Here is a 13809-nt window from a genome sequence, read left to right as displayed (position 1 = left end):
AATAGGATTCTTAGCAGAGGCCACTTTAACACCCTTACAGCCCTGAGAAATAGTTTCTGGATCAGCTGAAGGATTCTTAAAAAGATATTTATGGGAATCTGGAACCCTATAATACCTATCCGGTTTGACAGGAGCAGGAGGAAAAGAATCAGGAGAGAGAGATGCCTCTGTAAAAACATCATCCACAATGTCCAATACAGGAGGGAATAGCCAGGGGTCTATGCTGTGGGAGCAGAAGAAAATCTCTAAGCCTTTTCTTAGATTCAGAGTATTCCTGCCCTTCCCAGTGAAAATGCTCTCTCATGTCATGCAAAGTTTCCCCAAATGAATAATCCTCAGGAGGAGAGGCCGAAGGAAGGGATTCTTCAGCATCAGAATCCTCATAAGGAGGGAAGGAATAATCCTGCTCAGAGGAAGAAGCAGAAGAAATCGAAACTTGATCTGAGGAATCATAATCTGGCTCTAGCCTAGGTCTGTTGTCAGGAGGGGGGTGAGAACCTCTAATCATAGTTAACAGGTCTTCAGCCATTCTAAGCATCTGTCTTTGAGGTCTAGGGCCCTGAACAGAAGGTGCCTGTGCATGCTGCTTTGTCTTTGCCGGAGCCTTAGTCTTTGCCTTTGTCCTTGACTGCAAAACTGGAGTCATCTTTACATGAAGCTGTGTAGGCCTAGAAACTCCCTCAGAAGCCGGTGCCTGCACAGCGGCTCCGGACCCATCTGAGGGAGCATTATCCGGAGGTCCAATCCCTGAAAATTCTGAGGGCCCCATCGGCTCCTCACGGTACAGGCAACCGGTTCAAAAGTGGCAGACGACAGGGGCTGCGAAAGCACCTCACTGACGACCGACGAACTGGCAACTGGCTCTGGTTGAATAAAGTCGTCCACTTTGGACCTCGGAGGCCTGTCTTTATCCTTGCGCCTCTTATACACTGCAGTAGCCGGATAAGAATCCGACTACATATTGTAATTAAATCTTTTTCCAAAATAATGGAAGGCAAAATCGTACCTACGCCTAATACTGCGTTAATTAAACTTAGCACAAAACCTACAATTAGCTACGTCGTGGTCAGGACCTAAGCAAGGTATACAGTAAGAGTGAAAATCCTTATGAGGTATTTGCTTCCCACAAGAAATACAGTTATTAACTTTTTCTGACATCGGACTGGAGCAAGAAAAAGGTTTTCCCAACGGGGTACTTAGCTTAAAAGAATAAGTCTTCAATACAAAAGCCACCGACCGGCACTTGCGAACTGCTTGGCTACGGGCACCACACGGCAAGAAAGACTGGGGAAAATGGCATTGGCTGGGGTCTTTATACCCCTGGCGCACTGACGTCAGGGCAGGAGCGACTTCAGCTGACGTCGGACCCGACTTTGGGACTCTGGCCAATCGAGGGCTGCTGCCAGCAGGAAGAACCCTACAGTAATGACTGTAACAGTGAACCACGATGAACATCAAGTATATATATATATATATTTTTTCAGAAAATAAAAATAAAGCAGATACAATCAAAAAGACACTTTAAATGCACAAAAAAAGGATATTTATTGTTATATATCTCAGATCAGAGTTGTAGTGAATGCCCCTAGTAATAAAGTAGGAAGAAACACAAATACAGTAAAAGCAGATGAATAAAGTGCAAAACTTTTTTTTTTTTTTGCTTGCTGTCGTTTGGTTTACTGTCCGGAGCAAAATGCTGTTTGGAAAAAAAAACTAAAAAACACAGTAGCACACAGCAGCATAATTTATACAGCATACTACTGGAATCCCAATGTGTGGGCAAAGCCTAAAAAAACACACTGGCGCACCCAGAACAATAGTTAGTGGAAACTACTAGTAGTCACTTATTTCTAAAAGCAACATGTCAAATCCTTTTGCTGTTTCGGAATTGGAAACCGCTTGATACCATTGCGAAAGCAGTCTATACCGTGACGCGTGAGGACGGTCCCATTAGGGACAGCAAAACTAAAGGGCGGAGACTTACGGGCAGTGAAACCTAGACCAGGTCGGAAAGGCCTGATGGAAAGTACACGCCCACTACACTGTGAGATGCAAACAAGTCTTGGGTTACTTAGGGATTGTCAGTAAACGTTCAGCTAGGACCGGAGGCCTCATTAACTGCGTTACAGAGTTCCTGCAGTTGTCAAGGGCGTATCCTGGCATACTCTTTGTACTCTGCTGAGTACATTCTTCACATCGACATGAGTTTTTCAGGGCATGTTATGTGTACAACTGTCTAAGTGAAAGCTTTTAACAGCAGGTGAAATATTGCCAATCTAAAAACAATATTTTAATACTTTTAGGAGGAACAGCTGAAAATATTGCTTGCATTTATTAAACTGCTCGGGGCAGCATTTTGAAAGATGTGTCCATTTTTAAGTGAAAGAATAAATGTATTATATGTTACAGCATTATTTCGTATTCTCATGCTGGCCAGTAAGAAGACGTTGTCCTTTAAACAGTTCAGTCTTTCCTTGAGTAATGATGGATTATGTGATATCGTTTGCGTCCAAAACTCTTATCACGTCTCCCAATTACCTGTGATTTTGACTCGCATTCTAGCTCTGTCTCTCTTAATCCCTCAGAAAATGGATGACTTTTTGGAGAAAAAGCGCTGAATTACACTTAATAAATAATGACAGCAATTAGGGTTATAGACTTTTTTTACTTCACAAATGTATACCAATTCATGCTCTCCTATTCTGTCAGTATTTCTAGTTAATAGCACTATGATTATGACACCGTCCCTGAATAGTTCTTGGATTTCTTCCTGATTCGTTGAGAGCTACGCATCCAACCCTCTGACAGTTGTCGCCAGAATACATTGTTTAATTACTTCTGACGCATGGATTAAACCCTGACATCAATTAAAAGGTGAAAACCCAGTTGAACTGTTGCCCCACAAACCTGGCCCAGGTGGCGGACGTACTGAAATTCCGTAGTCAAGCTGCTATCAGAGGAAACCAAAAGTCGGGGGTGTCACATCAGCTGACGTGTGGGTGTGGAAACAGAATGTGCTCTGTGAGTAATCGAAACATAAAACTTCACTTCAGTTAATACTTTGGACTGCAGGCTTCAAATGGACAGAAACTCGGGGACTCAGTGACAGTCTCGGTTGCATGCTTTAGTGTCAAGTGTGTGTTAGTCTGCTACGACTACTTGTTGGGAGAAGTCTCAGGTCACCCCAAACGATGGGCAATAGCTGCAGCGACTGGAAGAAGAAGCTGGACATTTGGATTTGGTGTCTGACTCTGTCCCAGCAGGGTATGTTCTAAAGGGTCTCGGGGAAGGCGGGCAGAGAAGGACAGTGCTTACTTACCTTGTCTGAAGGTAGGATGTTAAAGCTGTTCAACAGAAAAGAGTTTTGCATTGGCTTTTGCTGATCTTAACGCACACGCGTGTTTAGGGCAGAATGTGGACAGAGCAGCAAGTAGACCTAAACCAGGGAGTGATACTGAAGTTGGTTGGACGACAATAACAAGTGTATTTTTAAATGGCTATAGAATAATTTATTTTACTGAAGCTTACTGCAAGTAATATTGACGGATTAGTTTTTGTGACTGCGAAGTGCTGGAGGAGTATTATGACCAGGTTCTTAGATCACGCATTTGGATCCCAAGTTGCACAAAGTACACCTCAGAAGAAGCTGTGTTGGTAAATGTCACGTGAACACAGCATCCCCAAGTAACTGCTAACTGCACATCGGCGGCTACCAAACCAATTTGTACCCGACCCTGTTATTATATATGTCGCGGCCCCTTTAAAGTTGAGACATTACTGTCTGAATCTGGTTTGTTTTAGTTGTAGGTACATTGTATTCCACGTTTCCCGTGAAGCCACTTGAGTCCGTCAGCTGATTATGTATATTTTGTCAAGGAGTAATTCAGGATAAGTCCTTATTTTGGGCAGCTGTATCCTGCGAGAAAAACATGACCAGCAAACATCCTGAGATTTTAGTGCAGACAATATTGCATTATTTTTTTCTTTTAATAATTGCGTAAAGTTTTTATTTTGTATCCGTAATCTCTAAAAGTTGTATAAAACCGCATAAATACCTTGCATTTGTTTTGTATCTGAAACCTCTAAATGCTGAAAAAAACAGCATAAATAGCGTGTATTCTACAATAATGAGTTTTTATTTCAGGGGGAAATTTTTTACAGCCCTATAAAGTCTCGTATTTCTATAAAAAGTGTCACTCTTCAGACATTTGAAAAGGTGGCAACCCTAAGAGTGGGATATTTCTTAAGAGAATGCTTTGAAAGAAAGCCTAAACATTTAGGTAATAAAATATTTTCACCGTATTGAAAAAAAAATGCTGCCGTTTTTCCATTTCCTTGCAAGTATTTTAGTTACAGCCATAAGTTTTCTGCAGTATTTATGAGAACCGTATTTGCTTTGTTTATAATGGACGTATCGGAAGCACCTATTCTATTTTATTTAAATTGTGAAATGGGGACACTGATAACTCTGCACTAGATGTGTTATGAGATTAATGGCAGAACTGTATTAGATTGTGAAATAGCGTTTTCCCGCAACTGTGTGCCTCGTACTGTATGCAAGGTTATTAGGACGGAAGGAATGTTTGGTATGCAGATTAACAGGGATTGTGGTGCACTATTTGCATAGTCAATACTACAGGATTTACTGGCTGATTTGCATTCAAAGGGAGGAAGCTGCCAGGAGGTGTCACTAAAATGTTCTCATCTTGTGTAACAGTTCCCAGGCAAGCCTGCATGCATTTGTAGCAACATAGCAAAATCACAAGGTGTGTTCACATTGTTTTCTGGTGTGTTGCTAATGGTTTGGACAGTGAGGATGGGAATTGAGTTCAGCCTATTAGGCTATTTGCGGCAGGGCTTCGGAATTTTTCTTGTCAACATTTGGATGTTATCTGGCACATCCACTGTACTTGCACCTCTCAATTTATACGCCTTCAAAATCATAGCAGAGGGCCATCAAAAATCGTAGCACGTGAAGTTTGCATATCTCACTAACACTTGCGTGGTGTGGAATGTCACACCTCTAGCAACCTACACACATCTTGTTTTCCAGAGCATTTCTGAAAGTAAACTTAAAATGCATAAGTCGAATGAATGTATTTTGTGAACAGTAAAAGTTATTACAACTATAAATAGCAAACTTATCGGTAAGAAGTATACTTTACAGTGATAGTAGTCGGTGCATTCTTAGTCTTTTTCATAAATAATATAGTATATTATAATTCACACCCCCAAATTATATTTTTTGTAAAATGTTCAGGAACAGATGTTCATATTTTGAAAACTGTACAACCTAGACATATAGTGACTTCTGCGGTGGTGCAGCTGTAGCGTTGTTGCCTCACAGCAAGAGGTTCTCCCGTTCGATTCTCGGCTTGGGTTGGGAGTGCCTTCTGTGTGGAGTGTGCATGTCCTCCCCGCTGTCAAGTGGGCATTCGAAAGACATGCGTTGAATGGGCATGCCTTCGTTGAAAGTTGGGCATTGGACTAGCAACTCGACACCATAAAACCAATTGACATTCATTAGCAGACCGGAGTTCCACTGTGGTGACCCCTAACCGGGAAAAGCCGAAAGACAAACAACAACAACATAATGCACACAAACCCCCAAATTATATTTTTTGTAAAACGTTCAGGAGCAAATGTTCTTATCTTGAAAACTGTACAACCTAGACATATATTGTTAGGACATTTTTTTGTTAAGGAGACATAAGCTTCTACATGATAACTGGAAATCCCTCCATAAGTGCATATTTATTGATGAATTTACAGAAATATGAAAACCTATTTTTAATTGTGTACTTAGCAAAACAGTACTGTATACCTCTCCATTTGCAACTTGCAGTGCAAATAGAGGCAGTTTTCTTTAACAGTATCTAAAGTTTCACTTAATGTCATGAAACAGTTTGTAAGTTATTGAAGTATTAGTACATATGGGAATATTGCTTATTTTCTTAATTGCTAGCAAACAACTAGCAATATTTCCAGTATAGTGTGATGTAAACCAGTATTGACAGTGAATTGTCCTGTATCCCTCACTGGTGTTTTTCACTCCATTCACCTCAATAGCATGTAGGTCTCTTAGTTATGAAAATATGAACATAAATTTGAAAATAAGAATAATAAATGATAGACAAAGATTAATTTCTCCACTGTAGGACATCCTAGACTAACAACCTTAGTGTCATTTTGTTAACAACTCTTTGCTGTGTCAAATACTGCCTACTATTTTCAGGTAAGTCACTTGGTTAAAGAAACCAAACCCCAAAAAGTTTTGGATACCATAAGGCGGTATGGGTGTAAACTGAAGTATATAAAATGGTGTTTTAAGCTTGTGAGATACATGTAAATCAACCCTTTTACGTGGTATAACCTGTAAAATGAAAACCATTGTGGTGCTAACAGATGTATACTTACATAGCTGTACCAGAAAAATGTAGCCTTACTGCACTGTAAAAAGAGACAGATGCCTATTTCCTTGGGCTGGTATATGTTGGGAGGTTGGTATAATGGATAAACTGTTTACCTTGTAAAAGAAGGTGCAGGGTTTGATTCTTGCATAGAATAATTTGCTAGGCTTAAAATGGCCCACAAAGGTAGTTAGCCCAGTACTAATCTATGAACCTATGTGTCAGGAGTAACTGTAGTTTACTTTGCATAGCATAATTAGTGTAACCTTTGTGTAGTCTTATTTGATCAGGATATCATTTTGGAACTTTCATTAAACACACATTTATATTGTGGATAAATAAAAACACAGAAGACACCTCAGCCTAAAACTGAACCTAAGGTGCAGTCATTAACAAAGCCACACTTTTTTCTGTGATTTCCCCCATCTCCAGAAAAAAAAGATGTTTTATTTTAGTTTCACTCAATATGTAGATCATTTAGATCAACATTACAAATTTGTTTTGCCACTTGAATAAAATATTTCCAATAAGCCATTACATTTTTTTAAATAATGCATTGTATTTTTCACAGCCCTGTATATTCCTTGCTTATCATAACACTGTAAAAGTTTTACAGTGTATGATTACACACATACCCAGGTATATACACTCCTGGCATCAGTTACAGCCACTTTCACTGTATATGTCTGTTTGAAATCAAATTAAGAAATAAATGCATAAATAACAGTCCAGAAATATATTTTAGTTTACTATTGTCAGAACCATACAGTGTAACCCACTGTATCCCCCATGTCCTTTCAACCACGTAGCTCTACAATCAGTAATAAATACCCAAAATCAGGGACATATTTTAAATATTGCTCTTCTATTTACAGCGCCAATGAAACCATTATGAAAACAATTGTGTCTATCATTGGCTACATGAACATTACTCCCAATTCCACCACTCTCGCATATACATTTCTTTTCTTTTCAGTTTTATTCAGTTTCTTTGTCAACCTTGATACCGCTTTCAGAAGATGGCACCTTAAGTGTTTTTTGTCCCCTCCCCATTGACCATAACCCTGCCCTCCATGAGTGTCAGTGCATTCATTACATAATGGTGATTGTGTGGGCACTGACTCAGGTTAGAGCTGACTTAAGAGAGCTGTCATTCATTTAGCTATGAAAGTTGTTTATGCTGTGGCTGTCTGTGGTCCATCAGCTTTCTCTAGATGTGAAAGTTGTTTGTGCTGTGGCTGTCTGTGGTCCATCAGCTTTCTCTAGATGTGAAAGTTGTTTGTACTGTGACTGTCTGTGGTCCATCAGCTTTCTTGCAGCCAACCATGTCACAGACTTTCTGCCCTAAAAGGCCAGGTTTCTCACAGGGGAGAGCTGAAACACCATTGATCGTCTCCTTTCCTTTCTCATGCACCCACTGCTGCAACTTCTCTCAGCCTGTCCAAGAGCCTACAGAAAGCCCTCATTCGCACAGGCAACCAGGAAATTTTTAGTAGTCCTTAACCGCTTCCCTATGTCTCTGGTGTGAACATCAGCAGAGGGGGCATATTATGTCTTTTATGAACATATGTGTTATCACATATTCACAGTTTACATGTGCATCATATTTTGGTCTGGTTATTTATTCATTTTTTCTGTATAAATGTATCTTGTGCTATATGTTTCTGATTTTGTATTTTGATTTTGGTCTGTTCCTCATAAAATTTGTGTTTTTTCCTGGAAAATCAATGGAGATTGCAGACTTAACAACCTTCCAAAAAATAAAAGAATACTAATGCAAGCCTGCTATTGTACCAAGTTTCTAAATATATAAAGGCAGTCACTGTTCCTGATTTTGGTCCTTTGTCCACCATTATTTGTAGCTTTTTTCTTGATTCTTGAGATAAAAGGTTTTGACAAATGAGTGGTTGTGCACTATACTGACAGCATTGAGTTGAGAAGATAAATTTCTCTGTGGTAGTGTTTATGTATTTATTCAGTGATTTAATGTAGACAAATATCTGATAAATTTAGTCACAGTCCTACAAGTGTCTGTAATTGATGACCATATCTGTGTGTTTTAGTATGTGTATGAGCACAGACGTGTAGGTGTAGGAAGGTAAAATAAATTACTATTGCCAATGATTACTTTTTATTTTATAAACAAACCAAGGAAAACAGCAGACAAGTAATATAATAAAACTGCCACGAGAAGAGCGAAGAAACACCACACAGTTTAATCAATGAAGTAAAATAACGTGAAGCGCTTTTCGTCCAGTCAAATGATCGGACTTCATCAGATAAAACCACTAAATTCAATACAGTTTTTAAAGGCATAAACTCTCCACCCCATATGGTTATCCACCAATGAGTTTCACAGAACACAATAGTTTCTTAAAAGCATAGTAACAAAGTTAAAAATAACCATAAACCTGAATGGATATACGTCCAAGCACACATCACCACTTGAGTTTATAAAATAATGAGTGTATATACAAAAATATAACTCATAAAAACATATATAAATGTATACAATACATCATACTAAAACCAGACCGGTTATACATAATCACCTGTACCTAAGCTGATCAGTATATACTGTAATATATTATTCACCAACCCCCAAACAGTACATCTCTTATACAGTCAACCCCTTAGCCCCATGTTACCCAATTTTGGGCTAATTATAAAAGTTACTTCGACAAACTTTTCAATTCAACTCATTGGTGGATAACAGTATGGGGTGGAAAGTTTATGCCTTTAAAAACTATATGGAATTTAGTGGTTTTATCTGATGAAGTCCGGTCATTTGACTGGACGAAAAGCGCTTCACGTTATTTTACTTCATTGATTAAATTGTGTAGTGTTTCTTTGTTCTTCTTGTGGCAGTTTTATTATATTACGTTTTATGACATTCTGGCATCTGAGCTGTGTGTAGTTAGTAACATTGGCTTTAATTGCTGGGTACAGTGGTTTTGTGTGGATGAAAGTGACTGACTGCTGTAATTTGTTCAAGTTAAGCAGTCAGTATTCTGGCTTTGCTTTATGTGAAGCCAGCTAGTGGCTATTTTGAAACGATTGGATAACTGAGGTGTGCACTTTCAACAAAGTGACTTTAATTGATGAATAATGGGATTATAATGGGATTATCTCTGATCAAAATGACTGAATGAGCATGGAATATGGTTTGCACTAAACAGCAAGTTGGTTATGCTGTTTTCACTTTTCATCGCAGTTAAACATCAGTATTGTACTCAAGTTAAGCGGCTGTCTGTGGTAGTGTGGGCTAGTTACATGTGATATCAGCTGATCACTGGCAGAGAGTGTTGCACTGAACAGCAGTCAGCATTTGAAAATGCTTGGCTCTCTGGTTAAGTTTTTGGTTGTTATTTTTTCAGTGTGGAGTCTAAATGTATTGCCTGTTTGTATGTGGGTTATATCTATGTGCTTTGGTTTCTTATCTCAGACCTTCAGCTGTGCAAGGCCATTTGTACTTACTTTTACTTTCATCCCCACTCTAACACCAGAAGGGTACACAGAATGCAACTCTCTCTCTCTCTCTGTCTGTCGTTGAGGGGCAGGTACTGTTCCCAGACAGGATTTATATATCCTTGGACTTGTCTTCTCAGTTTATTGGGGAACTACTTTTTTTGTAAGCTTTGAACAATAAGCTTTACACACAACTTATTTTTCCTTGAAAGCAAAATAAGACTGAACATTTTCCCTTACTCAAGCTATCATTAAATCAAAAAGTTGTACAAAATCTCTTAAGATGCACCTCAAAGCATTTAGAGCCCTATGACTTCTGGGTGTCTAGCAGGCCCCAGATACCCATCTTAATTGAGTTGAATCCTCCAGATTTAATTTCAGCTATTTAGGGTGTGTTAAAAGCACAAGACTGGGCTAAAAAATATGATATCATATAGTTTGGGGACAGAATGAGGAGAAACAGTAGAGGCACACAGGGGAAGTGCACTGGAAACAAGTGTGCAGCAGAGGGGCCCATGGAGTCCCTTTTCTAGGGCTTCTTATCACCTAAAGCTGGCCCCACTGATTGCAGTCAGACATGTGAGATGTATATAGTGGATAAAATGGCTATACTGAATGGGTACTTACTGAAGCAGTCTATGGATGACAACGAAAAATGGCGTCTGTTGTTTTGTTATGGATAATGATCATTGACCTGCTGTAATAGAGCTCTACCCTATTCTGGTTATCCCTACCTATTCATCTTATTCCTGCAACCGCAGGTTTGAGGTCACCAGCCACATAGGATAGAAGATACCATTTTTTAGTGCATGTGTGTAGCTGTGTAGCAATGCTGTTTCTGTAGACAGCCCTGGCGTGAGTTATGGCTGTCTTCTAACTGCATTAGGATTCATATTCATGGTGTAGGGCATATCTGCGTATTACCTGCACACCAGCTTCTTGCTTGCTGTGTAGTAATATACTACTTTTTTGCAACCCTAGCCCATAGCAGTCTGTAAATCAGAACTTAACTTTTAGTCTGTTTTTTTTTTTTCTGTGTAGTGACTCTGTGCATTTATTATATTTTATTACTTATTCCTTGTTTCATTGATAGGGGATGTGCTGGCCAAAAGTTATTTTCACTGGAGTTCTGGAGTGAAAAACTCAAGAAAATATTTAAAAATGTGTTTTTTTGCCTTAACCCTCCAACCTGAAAGCAGGGATATAGCTTGCAGTGGAAACACTCAGGATGCAGACTTACAGTCTCCTTCACATGCCACCCTATACACTTCTCCTTACACACTGCTGCCTTGGGCTTGCATCTTGGGAGCTGACTGACTCCCACCCATCATTCGGTATCACTCTCAAATCAGAATTTTTCCTGCTTCCTGTCTGAGGCACGTGAGCAGCTGTTAGCCACTCAATCTTCCCTCCCCTGGCCAGCTATCCAGCACCTAAATCATTAATCAAACTTGGGTACCATCATTGCAGATAAATACCGTAACTCCCTACTTCTGAACTAATTTGCTTCCAGTGTTTTTAGCCAGCTAAACAGTTACATGTATTTTACAAGATGTCAATGTAGTTTAACCTGTCCCTCTCCTTAGGCAGTGTCCAACCAGCATTCAGACACACAGGTACATGCCTAAAGTCACTTCTAATGGGCTGAAGGATTATAGACCAGAGAGTGCCCATGCTGTGGAATAGATTTCCCATACATGTCAAGCAGAGCACCTCACTGGCCCTTTTCAAGAGAAATCTTGATGAGTGTATGGGAAATAGAAAGTTCACCCCGGGGATCACTCCAGTGGCTCTACTTGATAGAGGCACTGGGAACTAACGGCAGCATGATGCTAGGGCACTTCTATGGGCTAGACTTGTAAAGGTTCCAGGGCAGTTGGCCTAGTACACACCTAAGAACCTATTTCTACCCAGTGTAGGGTTACCAAAATATGTGAAAAACTTTTATAGAAGCAAGCACCTAAGCACATTAACAGCTATGACCTGTTATGTGATGCACAGAATGGCTTTCACAATGCCTTCTGTACCTTTCCTGCCCTGGTAATGGCCACTGATAGCATTTATTATAATCCGACTGAGGGACTTACTACTGCAAGTCTCTCTTTGACATGGCATGGGCTTTTGAAGCAGTTACCCATATCCTTCTTTTCAGTAAACTCAAAAAACTTAACTTTGGATAGAATACTCTTTGCTGGTTTCTCAGTTATCTAAAAGACAAAACTTTCCAAGTCCATAGCAGTATCTCATCCTGTACTGCTGGTATACGTAATATAGGTATAGTAGGTCCTTTTATCTTTTCTTTCTTTATTAATGATTTCCTCCAGAATTAGCATATCTTAAATTAATAATGCATGCAGATGATATGCCACACCTGCAGTCCAATACAAGCCACTCTGACCTGCAAACCAAATTACAGGACAGTTTTAGTCGGGTATGCACCTGGTCCACTTTTAACATGCTACTGCTTACCCCTAAGAAAAGTAATGTCAAAGTCTTTGCCTCAGCCAGGAAATTACCCAGTATCCCTTCTGTTCTCTTAACAGATCTTAATGGAAACATGTTACCTAATGTCACTCCACAAAAGTGCCTAGACATAATACTGGGTCCCACCCTCTTCTTTAGCATGTATGAAAATGTTGTAACTAATACAGCCCATGATCTGTTAAAACTATGTTGCAATATTAGTCACCTCCTTTCACCCACTGCTAAAATATTTTAATACCCAAACCAGAATATGGCCTTCCTTTCCTCATTATGCATTCAGCCCACAATACTTGCAGAATCTGCATATTCATTCTATTAGCAGCACCCCAAGTGCATCACTGCAATTTGTTAAACAATTCCAGTTGGCTTTCAGTGGCTCATAGCACCACTTTTCTTCAGAGTACTCTAATTTACAAGGTTCTAAAGTACAGCCAGTGCCTCCCTTGAAGTGCAAAACTAATTTCTCAGAAATATGCAGGACAACAATGTCTCTCTAGTACACCTTCCATTTAAAACTCTTGTAGGTAAGAGAACCTTTTCTAGATTGGAACCTGCTACATGGAACCACCCACTGACATCAAAAATCTAGAAGTCATTAAAAGTTTTAAAGATGCATTTAAAGTGCATCTCTTCAGAACCGGATCAAGCACTAGGCGACCTAGGCAGTCAACAAGGGCCCAGTGGTTGGGGGGGGGGCACTGGGCAGGGGGCTTCCACATACCTTTGAATTACTTAAAAAATGTAAACATTTTTCAGTGTCATGTTCTCCTTTAAGAAGGAGCATGCACTCACCATCTTTTGTTTGTGTGTCTTGATTCACTCACCAATGCAGACGTAATGTAAATATCATCTCCACTTTAAAAGAAATGCACTGACATTTTCTTGTAGCCATTCCATTCATGAAAGTGTGTGTGTGTGTGTGTGTGTGTGTGTATGTGTGTTAAATGCCCTTGTGAAGAATGGCAGGCTAGTCTTACTTAGGCTCAAATCCTCTACCTTAGTTACAGAAGACAAGAGCCTGAATCCTTTACTCCAACTACCAAACTGCTAAAGGAATTCTGAGTTTGAGTGCATTTGCAAGGACTTGTGAGATTCAAGGAAAGAGAAGTTTACTGCTGCTCATGCAAAGCCTATTTTCAGTGCATTTTCACAGAATTGTGAGCTTAAATGCATTTTTAAAGGAATTTTAGTTTCAAGGGAAGAGAAGTTTACAACTGCACATGCAAAGTCTGTTTTCAATGTGTAACCATTGTTTAGCAAATGGCAGACAGTGTTTGTGGTGTAGAATTTGAAAGCAGTATTAGTAGCACAACACGTAGCATACTTGCCTTTGGGGCAGAAGGCTGTGGGTTCCACTCTCACATCATGTGGTTTGATTGCTGATACTGTTGGACACTCTAAGGGGGAATGGGGGTGCTGCACTACTGAGTGTGTCCTCCTTTTGGAT

General features: G+C 39.7%; 1 protein-coding gene across 2 annotated transcripts in view; it reads left to right on the top strand.

Moving 5' to 3' along the window:
• The first annotated feature begins 3003 nt into the window (after positions 1-3003).
• Positions 3004-13809, top strand: part of MAP3K8 (mitogen-activated protein kinase kinase kinase 8) — a 95494-nt gene continuing 84688 nt past the window's right edge. The window contains exon 1 of one of the 2 annotated variants that reach the window (XM_044066679.1): positions 3004-3264. The gene's annotated coding sequence lies outside the window, so the exon portion shown is untranslated. Of the gene's footprint in view, positions 3331-13809 lie in introns of both variants that reach the window. The other variant, XM_044066678.1, reaches the window with a different exon arrangement.

Source organism: Protopterus annectens, chromosome 3.part1 (assembly GCF_019279795.1).
Source record: "Protopterus annectens isolate FY-2018-M chromosome 3.part1, PAN1.0, whole genome shotgun sequence".
Lineage (NCBI taxonomy): Eukaryota > Metazoa > Chordata > Ceratodontiformes > Protopteridae > Protopterus > Protopterus annectens.
Note: the sequence above shows the minus strand (reverse complement) of the source record. Positions and strands in the feature narration are given on the sequence as shown.